This window comes from Cervus elaphus, chromosome 25, assembly GCF_910594005.1.
Source record: "Cervus elaphus chromosome 25, mCerEla1.1, whole genome shotgun sequence".
Classification (NCBI taxonomy): domain Eukaryota; kingdom Metazoa; phylum Chordata; class Mammalia; order Artiodactyla; family Cervidae; genus Cervus; species Cervus elaphus.
The window spans coordinates 21,278,781-21,296,274 of record NC_057839.1 but is presented as its reverse complement, the minus strand read 5'-3'; the positions used below and the strand labels follow the sequence as shown (position 1 = coordinate 21,296,274).

The 17,494-nt window shown below is 38.2% G+C and overlaps 1 protein-coding gene and 1 pseudogene across 1 annotated transcript in view; one reads left to right on the top strand and one right to left on the bottom strand.

Moving 5' to 3' along the window:
- Positions 1 to 17,494, top strand: part of NDUFAF2 (NADH:ubiquinone oxidoreductase complex assembly factor 2) — a 162,250-nt gene that overhangs the window by 79,250 nt on the left and 65,506 nt on the right. The gene's annotated exons all lie outside the window — the stretch shown is intronic.
- On the bottom strand, positions 1,511 to 9,715 carry LOC122683499 (annotated as a pseudogene).

Genomic DNA, 17,494 nt, shown 5'->3' with positions numbered 1-17,494 from the left:
GTCTGTCCAGAAAAGGAAACAGTTGGTTCATACTGGCTGATTTACTTTCCCAATAGTATAAGAGCTTGTAAATTTTTCTGCACCATCAATAATAACACTGGGTCAGTGTTGTTAATTTCTCCTAGTCCTGTAAAGGAAAAAATGATATTTGTTTTCTATTTTCCTCAATACTCATATCTGATATGAGTCTCCCACGGTTTTCCTATGTAGGTATTATACAGTATAATGAACAGGTGTCTTTTACAACATCACTTGATAGACTTGATACATTTTTTTCCTGGAGTATTTCTTATAATTGCATTAAAATATGGGTAATGGTATTTCACCAGATTTTTAATTCAGTAAAAACAGTTTTGAGTATTAGAAGGAGGGACAAGATAGGTGAAGTGGATTAAGAGGTAGAAACTACTAGATATAAAATAGGTTACAAAAATGTAATGTGCAGCACAGTGAATATAGCCAATTTTTTTATATGGAGTAAAATCCTTAAAAATAACATCACTATGTTGTACACCTGAAACTAATATTTTGAGTCAACCATAATTCAATTAAAAAGCAGGGGGAAAGTTTCTCTGTGGGCCAAAATGACATGGTCTGGTATTCTTTTTCTTTTTGAGTTGGACGGTCTGGGTGTCATTTATTGATAGTAGTTTACATAAATGTCTTCTTCCCATGGTCATTTCCTTCAAGGCACAGGCACAGAGCCCTCTAGAAGGACAGTCTCTGAACCAGGGAGACAGGAACACTGGATGCACACATCTTTGGCAGGCCCATGCAGCCCTGGGCAGATGTAGTCCTTCAAGCTGGAAATCCACCGGGTATTTGAGACACAAAGGTGGGACGTAGAGAGGAAGGTCACAGGACTCTAGTCTCGGTCCCTTCCAGGACTCTGGGGAGGGCAGCAAATCAGGCCCACCCGCCTTCACGGGGGGCCGATTCTACAATCTGTGCTGTTTGTACACACGTGCTTCCACTGGTCCCGCAGTTAAAGAGCATCAGCTTTATGGTAAGAGATGGATCACTTCTTCTCTGACCTTCCCCAGCACCTCTCTTCAGCTGGGTCTGTGTAGGAACCACTGGAGAAATCTGAGGCCTGTGTTCACCATTCATCTGCGTGTGCCATCTTGCTCAAATCCTGAATGAAGGGTTGGTTGGAGGCTAAAAGTTGACTTGCTGACTCCCAGCCTGTCACACACAAAGCCCTGCCTTTCTTCTGCCACTTGCCAGCGCCTGGGCTGGAGTACCAGCCGGCCCCAAAGACAGGAGCCAAGCTGGTCTGTGTAGGCACTTGGCAATTTTGGGTAGAGAGGTGGATTGAAAAAAGGGGAGATGGAAATGAGAAGAATCAAAGAGCTTAATCCAATTGAGTAAGAGATTTGAAGTGATTTTATTTTTATTTTCTTCACTTTAAGCCAGTCATGAAGTTTCACAGTGATTTCTGGGGCCCCAGAAGGAAGGTGGTGCTGAACATCTTCTGGGCTGTGGTCAGATGGCCCAGGAGGTGTGAGCGTCACTGGGGCAGCGGGAGGAGCCCTGACTGCCCGGCGGGCAGGTAGGTGATGTTCTGCGAGCGCTGCAGCTTCTATGCGTTGCCTTCCGCGGCCTCCCCCTTGCGCAGCTGGATCAAGCCGTCGCCAGCGGCGGCGGTGGCGAGCGAGTTGGCAATCAGCTCCGCTGCCTTGGAGTCGCCCTCCGCGGAGATGATGGCTTCCTTTTTTTGCTGCTTAGCCTTTTCCTCCACAAACCTGGCCCTCTCTGCTTCCTGCTGAGCCACCTGTTTGGCTTCCACCGCTCTGTGAACTCCCCGAAGGTCAGATTCATCAAGGGTCGGTCATCCAGGATGAGCCCAAAGGTCTCTGCTCGCTCTGTGAGGTCATCGCTCATCTGTCTGGAGGCCAGCTCTCTCTGGGTGATCAGTTCTCCAGCCGAGCCACCACGGGCTGGAGGATCCCTGTAATGGTGGTCTGGCAGCACACTCTCATCGTAGTCCTCTCCAATGCTGGGGAAGATGTGAGGAAGCTGGCCAGCCACCGGCCGTAAGAGGATGCGCAGGGTGATGATGACATTCTGTAAATCTTTGCTGCCAGTGTTTACTGGCACATTACATGGTAGAGAGCGGCAGTCAGAGATAATTGACTTCTGTACCCAAGGGATGAGGAAGTGAGTCCCTTCTCCTATGACAATGTCCTGCACTCCACCGAACCCATCAAAGATGACAGCTCAGTGCCCAGCATCCATATTACACAAGGCAGAGTTCACCATGCTCCTGCAACAGCTAAGGCCAGGCCAAACTTGCCAATGGACTCACTTTGGCAGCCATGTCTCCTTTGGCTGGACCCACTCACACCTGCTTCCACTCTGACCTCCACATCGCAAGTTTCTTTGTTGATTTGGCTTTATCCAGGAATATATTTGTGGAGACCACTACTTTCCACTAAAATCCACTTTCTCCTTCCTGAACACACAGCTAGACTACATTTACCAGCATCTTTTAAAATTAGGTGTAACTAGATTTTTTATGACTAGGGTTTTTTCCTAGTGCACTGTGAGTGGAAGTAATGTGAGTCACTTCCTGACCTGGCCAATAAAACTCTGCATATATGTTTCTCAGGGCCCTCTCTGCTTTTTAGCTGAGTGAAGTGGCAGTGCTCAAGAAACCTTGAAAGTCGTATGTTGACAGTGGCTGAATAGCCATCAGCATGGATCCTTAAATGACCGACTTACTTGAATGTCTACCCAGGATGGTTATGTAAGAAAGAAATATAGTATGATTAGAGAGGTTTTTCTATTAATATAGACATGAAACAAGAAGGGCCTGGGTGGGGGGTGTAATAATGATATAAAAAGAATAAATTAGAGGAACATTAATCCTGCATTGGCAGGCGGATTCTTTACCACTGAGCCACCTGGGAAGCCCAGATGTCCTAACGACTGATGAATCAACAGACCAGACCAAAGATTTCCAAGTCCGGATGAGTTAGTCCTAGACAGGAGATTTGCAAGGCTGCAGTGGGCTCGGCAACTTGAGCACTTGACATCATCCTTAAGCCATAGACAAGTTTCAGTAGATCATGGAATTGGTGTACAGGAGTAGAATCTGTCTTTCCACCAAGAATAGATTCTGTCCAGACAGGTGAGAGCAGTTATGATTACAGTGTATGTGAAGCAGAGGCATATAACATTCCCCTGCTTGTAACAAATTGGATTCAAATCTGGTTATCAGGAGCAGTTTCTAGAACTAAAGTACAGGGTAAAGGCCAAGGGACAAAGCCTTTGCTACTTGACTGGTGCCAAAACAAAAATGACCTCCTATTGGTACTTCACTAGCAGTCCAGTTGGTTAAGACTCCATACTTCCACTGCAAGGGGCACGGATTTGATTCCTCGTTGAGGAACTAAGATCCCACATACTGTGCCATGAAGCCAAGAAAAACCCCAAAACATAAATTATGTTTTAAAAAGTTGCTTCATATTGATCACTTAGCTTGAGGTGTCTTATTTCCCCACTTCAACACAGTATTCCCACACATGAGAACTTACAGAGCTTACCATGAAGACAGGACAACTTCAGGGGCTAGATTAAGGATGTATTACAGAAAGATACAGAGTTATATGTAACAGAAGTGTAAGGACATCAGTTCATGATTGGTGCTCATTAAGTGGTTAGTTAGACAGGGAGGCCTGGCATGCTGCAGTCCATGGGGTTTCAGAGAGTCGGACATGAGTGAGGGACTGAACTGAAGTGGTTAGAGTAATAGATGTAATCCTGGTAATTTTCATCATAGAGATAAAGTTAAAATAATGAGATCTAATATCATTGGTGTAACTTTAATGAGCCACTGCAGAGTAGCAATATACCTCATCATTTTTTTTGAGTATTCCAGTGTGTATACCGAAAGATTCAGATTCCACAGGACAAGGCAGATGTTCATCAACTCTAAAAAGGGGAAAGGTATATGCAATATAGTTTTGTATCAGAATTCTATTCCTGCATTTGCCTTGGAAACCACAGTGAGGTCTTAATGCTTTTATATTTTTGTTTTAAAGCAAGTTCCCAACCTACTTGAATCCCAAAAGTTCCACATAAGCAGCTTGCTTAAGTTGAACACATTTTTCAATAGTAATTGTATTATAAATGACAGTTCAGTTTCCAGAATAAGTCTCAAATCTCTTTTAACCCTCAATTCATCTGAATTGCTACATGTTAGGAAAAAGACATACTGGTTAGCAATGGAATTAAGAGTGTTGCAGTAACTCTGAAGGATATGAGATATTAGTTGCTCAGATGTGTCCAACTTTTTGCGACCCCATGGACTGTAGCCCGTCAGGCTACTCTGTTCATGGAATTATCCAGTATTCTTGCCATTTTCTTCTCCAGGGGGTCTTCCTGACCCAGGAATCAAACCCCAATTCCAGGCAGATTCTTTACCATCTGAGCCACGAGGGAACTCTACAGTTTTGTAAAAGGAGAGATGAAGGAAGAGAAAAGAATGTGTGTGTGTGTGTGTATATATATACATATATATATACACACGAACATTTTTTCAAGTAGGTTTAACTCAGTTGAAATTTTTTTCAAGTGAGTTTAATAATGAAAGGTGGAATAAAAGAAGAGCCCAAATTATGCTTTAGTCCTTCTGAAGGTCAAGGAAGCAGGTGGATTTTGGATTGTTATGAGCCCTTTGCCAACCAATAGGTGGTGCTATTGTCATACAGTAGTTAAGTTGCTCTCGGCCCAAAGGGAAAAGATGTGGGAAGTAGAAGTGTCAACTAAGTACTGTGCACATAAATGTTGCTCAATAAATATGATTCTGCTCTTCTGAATGAATCAGATAATACTGATGAATAAAACCACGTTATCAGAATGTTATTGATATGTTGCTAAATTATGTTGTCTCTGGACTTTGGAAGCTTATAAAAAAGTAGCAAGGCTTAGGAAAAAAATGTTAAGCTTTATCATTTATTACTACTAAAAAAGAAATTTTAAGTCCAGTTATTTGATTCTTTTGCAAGTAATATCCTGACGTATATTACCAGTATACTCTTGACTAGAGACAGTCCCCACGTTCTTATGCACAGTAATTTGGAGATACCCATCTTATAGCACTCCACAGCTGAAGTAGGCCTGTATCTCCTTAGGGCTTCCCTGGTAGTTCAGTCAGGACAGAATCTGCCTGCAATGCAGGAGACCTGGGTTTAAGCTCTGGGTTGGGAAGATTCCCTGGAGAAGGAAATGACAACCCACTCCAGTATTCTTGCCTGGAAAATCCCATGGACAGGGGAGTCTGGTGGGCTACAGTCCATGAGGTTGCAAGAGTCGGACATGATTTAGTGACTACACCACCATCACTCCTTAGGGTATGAAATTTAAGAAACAATACTGCATTGTCTTACACGGATCACTCAGGAGTTTGTGACAGATCACAGGATTCACTACGTGAAAGATCGGGTAGGAAGAGAAGCAATATGATGGTCTTTCTGTTATTCACAAGATCATGATTTTGTCTGGAGAACAAATATATGCTCATGGGTGGATTTTGAAGTTTCAGAAGTGCAGTATGTGGTCTGCATCAGTGACTTGCACAGCACTTCTTGGCACTCTAACAGTGTCAGGAGGTTGTCTCCAGGGAGGGGGAGGAGAGAAAAAGTAAATTATACTTTGGATCCCTGTCTGCCTCAACCAGAGAAGCTCTGCTTTGAGTAGTTTCATAAATTCACCTACTAAAGAAGGTATTTTTAAACACAGGAGTTTGAAAATTATTGACACCTCAGTCTCTTACCAACTGAGCCCAGTTTTTGTACTCAGAAATCTGGTTCACAAGTACTAGTATAGTTCCTGTTAAATAGATGGATATATCATGTTTCATTAGATGAATATATGTGGTCTCTTTCTACATCAGAATATATTTCTATTCATTTATAAGTAGTGCCTGATATTAACCAAACTAGATTAATGAAGGATATTAGTAATTTCATGGGCTAATAACTCAATATATATATATCAAAATTAAGACTAATGCATCACAAAATATACTCTATTTTCACTAAATTATCCATATTTAAAATTATCATCTGTTTTGTGAATTAGTCATGGTAGCTAACAGTGCAGCCCTTGATGCTTTTATGATCTTTGAGGGATAGCCAAGAACTATTTGATTTCTGTGAAACTGTTTGGGTCTAGAAATTAATCAAATGATCAGCCATGTCATCTACCTTTCAAATCTGAAAATAAAATTTGAGGTAGTCCCAGGCTTTGCAAGTGGTATAGCATAGTTTAATAATTCTCTAAATTTTAATAATATTTGCCACTTTCAAAAATTAATTCCTTCAGTTTCTCTCTTTACCTCTCTATTGACAGCCCCAAGTATTCAAGTGGAAATCAAATGCTTTAATTATATTTGTTTTACAACACTATGAGTGTTTGCTAATTTTGAGAGGAGAAAATACTATTCCTTTTTATATTACCAGATTGGAATTTGTTTGATTTAGCTAGCAACTTTCACTTCAAAATGAAAAAAAAAAAAAAATTTCAGTCAATCATAAATTTCCTCATTATAAGAATAGTCTTTTTAAAACCTGAAATTTCCATATAATATATCTTAAAGCCTGTTTAATTTGGCTAAAAAAATTTTATACCCTCCTTTATTTTCCTTCCCTTTTTATGTGTATTTAAGACATTTAACTCATCTGTCATGATTCAGAGATAGTTATAGCAGAAACATCAAATGTTAGTTTTTTGTGTTATTTCTTCAAATGCTCAAATTCTCAATATAAATATACTTTATACATTGAATATAATTTAGCTTTACAAAGAACTGTAGAATATATTAGATGAATAAAGTACTTTCAAAATACTGATTTCCTAAACATCAATCAAAACCAGAAGGCTGCTTCTCTTTCAGCTCTTCAAAGTGAACACATTATTATGTATGTTCATAAATAGCATGAATCCATCATTTGAATTTTTCTTTTTAATGATTAATTCTTTTGGGGGTGAGGGACAAGTGTAATTACAACTGCATTTTTCTGAGCATAAAAAATTCCTTGCAGTTTGGAAAATAGGTGATTTTATACAGAATATTCAGGTGTCTTTATTTTTTTTAAAACACAACTATTTTCAATGTTTGATTTCCACAGTAATGGAAAGGACATAAATGAAGTACATTTCTAAGATGTATGTGCCTGATTTGGGACTAGAATCAGAAAACCTACTTAACTTTTGACTTTGGATCTTTTTAGATTATTGTAATAGACTCTTCAATATATAGGGACTTCCCTCCGTAGCTCAGTCGGTAAAGAATCTGCCTGCAATGCAAGAGACCAGGGTTCGATTCCTAGGTCAGGAAGATCCCCTGAAGAAGGAAATGGCAACCCACTCAAGTGTTCTTGCCTGGAGAATCCCATGGACAGAGGAGTCTGGTAGGCTATAATCCATGGGGTCACAAGAGTTGGACTTGACTTAGGGACTAAACCACCTTATTGGTTGAATAACATTTTGAGAATTTTCAAGTTTTACTTGCTTATAATATTACTGTTGTTGGTTGTTCAGTCACTTAGTCATGTACGATCTTTGTGACCCTATGGACTGCAGCATGCCAGGTTCCTCTGTGCTTCACTATCTCCTGGAGTCTGTGCAAATTCATGTGCACTGATGCTATTTAACCATCTCATCCTCTGCTGCCCCCTTCTTCTTTTGCCTTCAGTCTTTCCCAGCATTATGATCTTTTCCAGCGTTTCAGCTCTTCACATCAGGTGGCCAAAGTACTGGAGTTTCAGCTTCAGCATCAGTCCTTCTAGTGAATATTCAGGATTGATTTCCTTTAGGGTTGACTGGTTTGATCTCCTTGCTGTCCAGGGGACTCTCAAGAGTCTTCTCCAGCACCACAATTCAAAACTATCAGTTCTTCAGCACTCAGCCTTCTTTATGGTCCAACTCTCACACCTGTACATGACTACTGGAAAAACTGTAGCTTTGACTATATGGACCTTTGTCGGCAAAGTGATATATCTGCTTTTTAATATGCTATCTAGGTTTGTCATAGCTTTCTTTCCAAGGAGCAAGCATCTTTAAGTTTCATGGCTGCAGTCACCATCTGCAGTGGTTTTAAAGCCCAAGAAAATAAAATCTGTCACTACTTCCACTTTTTCCCCTTCTATTTGCCATGAAGTGATAGGACCCAATACCATGATCATCCTCTTTTTAATGTTGAGTTTCAAGCCAGCTTTTTCTCTCTACTCTTTCACCCTAATCAAGACGCTCTTTAGTTCCTCTTCACTTTCTGCCATTAGAATGATGTCATCTGCATATCTGAGGTTGTTGATATTTCTCCCAGCAACCCCAGCTTGTGATTCACCCAGCCCGGTATTTCTCATGATGTACTCTGCATATAATATTACTATGGAACTCTAAAAAAAGACAGTAAATAAGAGTTTATTGTCCATGTGGAAAAGCACAGATACAAATTGGCAGTAGGTTCATCTTTTTTGTCTTAAATTTTGATGTTCTTCCTGTCTACTCTCAGACCTAAATTTTACAAATGTTATTTACAGCCTTTGAAAAATTTATGAAGTCAGATTTAAACAAAAGAATATTGTTGTGCTATAAATTTGCCACAAAATGTTTATGGTAATAAAGGAAGTAGATCCCTTGCGATTTTTCCACTGTTTTTCTGGGTATAGTTTAAGACCTTTCAGCTTTTGGGTTCTGAAAAGTTAAACCATATTGTATAAGGCATTTTAGAATAACCAAGCATTTTTATATAATTTTGGATTTTCTAAGATTGAAGAAGCTGAGATTCCTTATGGGAAACCTGTAAGAATGGGGAAGCTAATAAGATTTTAGGTAATTCATTGAACTAGTTGGCACTCTTAAAAATTCTGAAATCTTATCTGGAAGGCCTCTTTAATTACTTTTAAAAAAGTATTACCTGCTGAGACCTGCTGAGATAGTCTTTGATGCTCACATAAATATATGTAGAATATGTCAAATTATACAATCATCTCATTTTCAAGCAGGAATGCCTCATTTGATCACTATGGGAAAATAATAGCTTATGATAGTTATGAATAAAATGTTAGTTTTTAATTGGATATCTATAATGATACTGTGTGCAGACTTTGTAAATGCTAATTTTAAAGTGTTAAATGGAAAATGCTTATTGTTAGAAGTCCAAAAAAAGCTTAGGGGCAAATACTGGCTCTACTACTTTAATTAGTTGTGTTTATTTGGGTAAGCTAATCACCTTATGTCTCATTTTCCTCATCTGTAAAAGATTCTTTTAAAGATAACGGATAATATATCAAGGGCACATAAACGTTGCCTGGTACATAGCAGGTTCATAGTAAAAAAAAAAAAATGTTACCTCTGAGTAACTTCAGTCAAATTATGCTGTAAGTCAAATGGGAATATGACTTTTGGTGTAAGGATTCTTATTTAGTACTCTTAATTGATGTTTTTTTAAAAATGTACAAGAGTTCAGAATAACAAGGTTTAAAGTACCAAATCTAACATATATAGTATGGGTCTTGGCTTTCAGTAGCCCACACTTTCATATATTATGCATTGACACTTCTAAGCCTCCTTTCGTATGCAAAATTCAATCTTCTATACATCACCACACAGACTGATTTAGAATTATTACCTGGTTTGCACTGATCTCTGCCACTGGGGTAAAGGACCAGACATCAGTCAGGCAGCAGAGATCTTACTTGGCCATCCTGCCTGCTTCATTACCATTCCTCCAAGTTAGGGGCTCCTGTCAGGCATCAAAGGCCTGAATCTTGCTTGTTTTCAAGGGGATAGCTATCCCAGAGATATGTCACTTTACTCAGCCCAATCTCTCTTTCCACCCCAAAGTCGCCTCTGAATTCCATTCATTCTCCTCGCAGTGCTCCACCAGTGGGAAATATTGGGCTGGAAGTAGACAGCTGGTTGAAAACCTTCACCAGGATTGCATCTGCCTGTGGGCCACAACCAACATAGGCCTCCTCCTTTGATTTGTTACTCATGGAAGGAAGCTTTTTCTCCACTGTGGTAGATATCTTGTGAGTTCTGATGCTTCAACATTTAAAGATTAAAGTCTGCTTAAATATTTTTCCTAGCCTGTGTGGATGGATTTGGAAAGGAGCAGTGGGCCAAGTAAGGAGAAACATCTAAGTCTGCTGTTTCATTCTTCTGGGCCATTGGTGTCACCTGCCTCAGACTGGTACCTGTCAAGGGTCTTACTCATCAGTAGGGTCACTGAGACCCTAGGAAGGCAGTATTTGAGGTACTAAACTAGAAATGTTATAAATTTCTAACCAAGTAGGTTTTATTTAACTTTCCAATGTGTAGGGACACCCTATATGTAGAGGAAAGGGAAATTACATCCAAATAAAAACAAAAGAAAATCCTTTCCTCTGAATGATTCTGACCAGAACCATTCTTTATCAGGATGGTTACAAAATGATGATTTTCCAGCTGTTACAGTTACTGCACATATCCTGTTTGGCACTGTGGTAAGCAAGAGTGTTTTAATCTCAATTTGTTTACTTATTCGTCTGTTTATCTATATTTTTAGTGGTTTGGCTTTGTGGATTCCATTCCTTTTCAGTGGTATATAGTTCTTATGCATTTTGGTCTCAGAAGCTCCTTAAACTCTTAAAAATTATTGAAAGAGCTTTGTTTATAAGGTATGTATTTAATATTTATTGTATTGAAACTAAAATGGAGTTTTAAAAGTATTTAATAATTCATTAAAAATAACCCTAATAAATCCATTACATATTTATGGAAATAATATATTTTGATCAGAAATAACTATACTTTCCAAAACAGAAACATTTACAGAAAAGAGTAGCATTGCTTTGTTTTATATGCAAATCCTCCTAATGTGTGACTTAATAAAAGACAGGTGGATTTTTCATATCTGTTTCCTCATTCAGTGTGTTACTATATCACATATCATGTAACCTCTGGACAACTCCATTGTACATTCATGAAAAAATTAAAAGAGGAAAATAACATCTTAGCATTATTAAAACAAATTTAGCCTCAGAGACACCCTAAAAGGGTCATAGGCACCCTGCAGATCTCCCTTTCACACTTTGACAATTGCTGATCTATAGTTCCTAGATTATTTTGGTGCTCAGATTGTCCCAGATTTAGCCAGTGTCTGCACCTTCAAGCTGGCTCTTAAGTCCTTGTGACAGGCCCCTATTATCATCATTTTTTTAAACTCTTGTTTTTTTGGCATAGCAAGATGTTCCAGGCTCCCCTTGAATCCACCCTGCCCTAGGCCTGAAATCAACCATTTTTCTGAGGAATCCTGATTTCTTTTGATGGATGATGGCATAGAGACCAAGATTTGAGCACTAGGAATCCTTATTGCTACTAAGGCCTTTGCTTTTAGGCTCTTTCTGCAAATAGAACCAGAAAAATATATACATGTATATGTGAAAATACATGTGTCTGTGTACAAATACATGTCTAGCTTATTTATCATAAGTAGCCAGTATCTCGAGTTTCAATCTGACCCCTGGTCTTTTTTGCCTTTTCCCATTGCATGTCTATATATCATTCCACAATGAGAACCCCGGCTTCCAGTAACATTAATACATATACACATTTGCTGAATCATGTATCTAAAGTAGTTTCAGAATTGCCTTACCCATACCACTACAGAAAACAAAGATACTATAAACAGTTCAGGATGTATCTGCAGGTCTTTTCCTGCCCAAGACTTAGGGTACGTATGCAAATACCTTGTTCATAAGCTACCTGCTCTAGTTCTTTCTTTTCTTTTCCCCATTCAGTGTGGTTGTGTTTTTAGTCTGAAATAAATTTGGGATTATTTGTTTCAGCTCGCTTTCATTTCCTTTCACATCTGTGTTTATTTAATTTTTTGAATATCTAGAACATAAGCATGTTGTCAGACTTATTCAAAAGTATATACTCAGACAAGTACCACTCCCTTACTAGTTCTAAGATCTTTGCCTTCTTCTTTCGAACCTAACCTAAGATTGTACATGACATAGGATTTTTTGCAATGAAGAGTAAACGCAATCCAAACAATGCTTCAGTGTTCATTGGCCATTTCCTACCCATAGTAATTTCTTACTGGTATATTGATTCATATGCCCTGTATCAACATATGTGCCACTGGGCCTGTCTCTCCAGACTGGTGTTCAAGATGACTTCAGAAGGTACAAAGACAACCATTACATTTTAAAGATACTTATCTATTTTTTGTATGTTTGAACACTATACAACTAGTATATTAAGTCAGTGATTTTCTGGGGTTTTTTGGGGGGAGGTGGGGTAAAGTAAAAGTGAATACTGAAGAATAAAGCAAGTCAAAATTAAAGAAAAATATTAGGGAATTAATACCAAAAAGTGTGGCCAAAATTGCAAAGCAGGCACTTTGAACGAGTGAAGTTTAGGACTCTCTACTCTAGCTCTTCTTTGCCTTGTCTGTGTCCAGGGTCCTTATACTCTGTGCCAGAAACCCAGATGAGATCTTTTACCTAAACCCATCATCTACCTGATACCAAAGAATCATGCCTTTTTTCTTCTTTTTAACTAAATGGATTCCATATTTTTTAAAACAAAGTTTTAAGTTTGGGAAACAATACTTTGGGCTTCCCAGGTTGCGTTAGTGATAAAGAACCCACCTATTGAAAGATGCAAGTTCAGTCCCTGGGTCGGGAAGATCACCTGGAGGAGAGCTTGGCAACCCACTCCAGTATTCTTGCCTGGAGAATCCCATGGAGAGAGGAACCAGGCGGGCTACAGTCCACAGGGTCTCAAAGAGTCAGACACAACTGAAGCAACTTAGCACAACACTATTACTCACACAGACTTTAAATCCGTATACCACTGACCACTATTGATCCACCTAAACTCAGACTTTTGACTATTTTAATTTAATACTGTTTAATATTACATAAAATATAGTATTAATTATATTGTTTTACTTAATATTCATGGAGTATACCACTGTTGATTGTTTATTGTTGTATTAGGCCTTATTAAACCCTTACATACATTAGATTTAATGTCTTTGTTATTAAGTTAATTTTTAAATGTAAATTAGATCATAAAATTGGACACTTGAGTAAGTACTTATATTTACTCCATTTACTAGATGGAATTTTTTTTGCTATGATACGTAGGATTGTCTTTACAACTCTTGTATGAAAACATATTAGAATGAGTAAGTGTTCAATTTGTGCATAATTTCTTACTAAGTACAAAGCATAAGTCTTATTCCCAGTTCATAGTTGTACAAATAGCATTTATTCTAAAGAATGGAGTAGTCTTAAAATAGTTTATATGAGGGGGAAAACCCATATCTGGTTACTAAGAGTGTATGCAATAAATTAAAGGCCTTATTTTGTATTGTTGAAGGTGTGTATATATATTTCATAAAACTTTGATGTCAATCTATTATCAGCGACTAATTCATGAATTACTCTTCTTGTCTTTCCATATACACATCAATAGATATGACTTTTGATTTTAAAATTCTTAAGCTAGGTTAAATGAGATTTATAAACTCGAGGGTAGGAAGTGTATAGATAATACATGTATATGCATTTAGTGGTGTTGCTGTGAATGGTAGACCTCTCCATTTGCTCCTCGTATGCTCAATTTTATTGATGGACACTTAAAACCTTATAGAACATATATGTACTTTCAGAAGCCCATCTGTTAGCATTTTGTATTTTAGACGATAATTTTCTGTGCTGTTATTGCTAAAAAAAACATAGTTACATCTTAGTATTAAGTTAGGGACTATATGAAGGCACAGGTACTTTGACTCTCAAATGTTTTGAAAATTGTCATGTAAACATACTTCAGTAAATTTAGTCTATGCTAAATTTATGGTAACTCTTGTTATTATGATGTGTTTATATATGTGGATACAAGTAGCATTTTAGTAAAAATATATGTATATATGCTGAGCTTCTGCTATGAGAGTAATGCAGCTGTCATTGTTCTAGGTTCCTTTTACCCTAATTCTTCTCCCTATAGCCTGGGAGCTTTACTACTGATCCCTTGTCCTACTGTGTGTTTATTAGGTAAGGTAAGATAAGCAAAAGGTAACTCCTCTTGGAGAACCTCAGGATTAAATCAGCCTGATTAAATGAGTCCGTAATAAAATGCAGAGATTCCTTGACCTCATCTCAGAGTTTTTAGTCATTAATGGCTTTTCTATGAAATCCTAACCTTTCACTTACTATTACTAAATAAAACTAGCCGCTCAGTAATCTTAGGCTTCCCTTTTGTAGTTCCCTATCTCCTGCACAGTTACTCCTAGAAGTTTCCTTATCTATAATTAAAAAAAAAAATTTTTTTTTTTTGGCTGCTCCTTATGGGATGTGGGATCTTAGTTCCCGGGTAAGGGATGGAACATGTGCCCCCTGCATTGGGAGCATGGAGTCTTAGCCACTGGACCAGCAGGGAAAGTCTTGAAGGAATTTTTTAATTGGTAGAATTTCATGTCGTATAGGAGAGAGACTTGCAGGGAACAAAGTCAATTCCTTGAATTATGTCACCTAGTCTGTTTGGATTAGTGTCAGGTTGGCCTAGGAGTGGGAAGAGAAAGTAGTATTTTGCAAGGCCCAGATTTCTCTCCCTGACTGGTTTGATCATTGTTAAGCCATACTCCTCCCCTCATTATCTACCAGTGTCTTCTCTCTTTTAACTTGCATTGCCTGAAATAGTCAGGAACACTTGTTAATTGTTGGGATGTAGAAAATTACCTGGTTTCTTTCGGATCAAAGTTTCAATGACAAAGAAATGTGTTTTGAGACCATCATTTTGATAAAGTTGTTTCAAAAGGATATAATCAGGAGTTTTTGTTTATTGACATATAGTTGTTTTACAATATTGTGTTAGTTTCAAGTATATAGCAAAATGATTCAGATGCATATATACACACACATGCACATATATATAAATACACACACAGACACACATATATATACACACACACATACTTTTCAGATTGTTTTCCATTATAGGTTATCATAAGATATTGAATATTGTTCCCTGTGCTATACAGTAAATCCTTGCTGCTTATCTGTTTTATGTATAGTAGTTTATTCCTATTAATTCCATACTCCTAATTAATTCCTCAATTTCCTCCCATTCCCCTTTGGTCACCATAAGTTTATTTTCTATGTCTGTGAGTCTTTCTGTATTGAAAATAAGTTCATTTGTATTATTGTTTAGATTTCATATATAACTAATATATAATATTTGCCTTTCTGTGACTTAATTTAGTATGATAATCTTTAGGTCCATCCAGGTTGCTTCAAATGGCAATATTTTTATGACCAAGTAATATTCCACAGTGTAGTGTATTTCACACTACATCTCCTTTATCCATTCATCTTCTGATAGACACCTATGTTGCTTCCATAGCTTGGCTGTTGTAAATAGTGTGCTGTGAACATGGGGTACATTGATCTTTTGAAATTAGAGTTTTCATCTTTTCCAGATATATGCCCAGGAGTGGGATTGCTGGATAATTTGATAACCCTGTTTTAAATTTTTTAAGGAACCCCCATATTATTTTCCATAGTGGGGCCAAAAATGTTGATTACCTTAGGCAGTAGCAGAAGTCTCTGAAATCTCTCCTATGTATAATTGCAGGGTGTGAAAGACTTAAACACTTTTTTGTTAATAAAAATGTTTGTTAATTGACCTACAAATTAATTGGTTTCTCTTTTTCTATACACAAAACCTAGACTTATTCTGCCAAAATTACTTTTTCATACTGTGGTAGGAAATTTAAAATTTCTGAAGTAGTTTTAGTGACAGTAGTAGTAGTGACATTGTACAGGAGACAGGAATCAAGACCATCCCCAAGAAAAAGAAATGCAAAAAGCAAAATGGCTGACTGAGGAGGCCTTACAAATAGCTGTGAAAAGAAGAGAAGCGAAAAGCAAAGGAGAAAAGGAAAGATACGCCCATTTGAATGCAGAGTTCCAAAGAATAGCCAGGAGAGATATGAAAGCCTTCCTCAGCGATCAATGCAAAGAAACAGAGGAAAACAATAGAAAAGGAAAGACTAGAGATCTCTTCAAGAAAATTAGAGATACCAAGGGAACATATCATGCAAAGGTGGGCTCAATAAAGGACAGAAATGGTATGGACCTAACAGAAGCAGAGGATGTTAAGAAGAGGTGGCAAGAATACACAGAAGAACTGTACAAAAAAGATCTTCACGACCCAGATAATCACATTGGTGTGATCCCTCACCTAGAGCCAGACATCCTGGAATGTGAAGTCAAGTGGGCCTTAGGAAGCATCACTATGAACAAAGCTAGTGGAGGTGATGGAATTCCAGTTGAGCTATTTCAAATCCTGAAAGATGATGCTGTGAAAGTGCTGCAATCAATATGTCAGCAAATTTGGAAAACTCAGCAGTGGACACAGGACTGGAAAAGGTCAGTTTTCATTCCAGTCCCAAAGAAAGGCAATGCCAAAGAATGCTCAAACTACCGCACAATTGCACTCATCTCACACGCTAGTAAAGTAATGCTCAAAATTCTCCAAGCCAGGCTTCAGCAATACATGAACTGTGAACTTCCAAATGTTCAAGCTGGATTTAGAAAAGGCAGAGGAACCAGAGATCAAATTGCCAACATCCACTGGAGCATCAAAAAAGCAAGAAAGTTCCAGAAAAACATCTACTTCTTCTTTATTGACTATGCCAAAGCCTTTGTGTGGATCACAATAAACTGTGGAAAATTCTGAAAGAGATGGGAATACCAGACCACCTGACCTGCCTCCTGAGAAACCTGTATGCAGGTCAGGAAGCAACAGTTAGAACTGGACATGGCAGACTGGTTCCAAAGAGGAAAAGGAGTATGTCAAGGCTCTATATTGTCACACTACTTATTTAACTTATATGCAGAGTACATCATGAGAAACACTGGGCTGGAAGAAGCACAAGCTGGAATCAAGATTGCTGGGAGAAATATCAGTAACCTCAGATATGCAGATGACACCACCCTTATGGCAGAAAGTGAAGAAGAACTAAAGAGCCTCTTGATGAAAGTGAAAGAGGAGAGTGAAAAAGTTGGCTTAAAGCTCAACATTCAGAAAACTAAGATCGTGGCATCTGGTCCCATCATTTCATGGCAAATAGATGGGGAAACAGTGTCAGACTTTACTTTTTTGGGCTCCAAAATCACTGCAGATGGTGATTGCAGCCATGACAATAAAAGATGCTTACTCCTTGGAAGGAAAGTTGTGACCAACCTAGACAGCATGTTAAAAAGCAGAGACATTACTTTGCCAACAAAGGTCCATCTAGTCAAGGCTATGGTTTTTCCAGTGGTCATGTATGGATGTGAGAGTTGGACCATAAAGAAAGCTGAGTGCCGAAGAATTGATGCTTTTGAACTATGGTGTTGGAGAAGACTCTTGAGAGTCCCTTGGACTGCAAGGAGATCCAACCAGTCTATCCTTAAGGAGATCAGTCCTGGGTGTTCACTGGAAG